Source organism: Penaeus monodon, chromosome 20 (assembly GCF_015228065.2).
Source record: "Penaeus monodon isolate SGIC_2016 chromosome 20, NSTDA_Pmon_1, whole genome shotgun sequence".
Taxonomy (NCBI): domain Eukaryota; kingdom Metazoa; phylum Arthropoda; class Malacostraca; order Decapoda; family Penaeidae; genus Penaeus; species Penaeus monodon.
The window spans coordinates 37,177,465-37,177,965 of record NC_051405.1 but is presented as its reverse complement, the minus strand read 5'-3'; the positions used below and the strand labels follow the sequence as shown (position 1 = coordinate 37,177,965).

At 37.9% G+C, this 501-nt stretch overlaps 1 protein-coding gene across 1 annotated transcript in view; it reads right to left on the bottom strand.

Moving 5' to 3' along the window:
* The window catches only part of LOC119585789 (calmodulin-binding transcription activator 1-like), a gene marked incomplete at its 5' end in the record, with an annotated part of 96,684 nt that overhangs the window by 54,053 nt on the left and 42,130 nt on the right, over positions 1-501 (bottom strand).

The window sequence follows — 501 nt, the reverse complement described above, 5'->3', positions numbered from 1 at the left end:
AAGGGGAAGAAAGAAAGTACATGAGTGAGCTTCGCCACGAGACACCAGCGAGCAGCGATGCACGTTATTGTTCCTGGAGGCGCGTTCCTTAGGGGTTATGAACCTAATTGCAGAGACCTTTAGGAGCGTGCAAAGTACAGGCCTGCAAGATCATCCTGTACTCTTTATTACACTTCGTTACACGCTTCTATAATCCGGATAATGAAAACGATCGTCCGGATGAAAGAACAATTCCTGTTCTAACTATATATGTGCCTCCATAATTCAACTTTCTTTCTCGTCGCCTTTATTATCATCATTTACTTTTGCTGAGATCTCATAAGAGTACAAAGTACTGAAATTTTCAAGTGAGTGTGTTTAAAGCAGATTTTTTTCTTCTACATTTACTCTGGGGAAAAACGCTTCGGCAATTCCATTTTTCATTTATAATACTGTAAAAATATATATTCTAAATTGCATAGTACACACAATGCTTAAATATTTACAGATAATAGTCTGTCC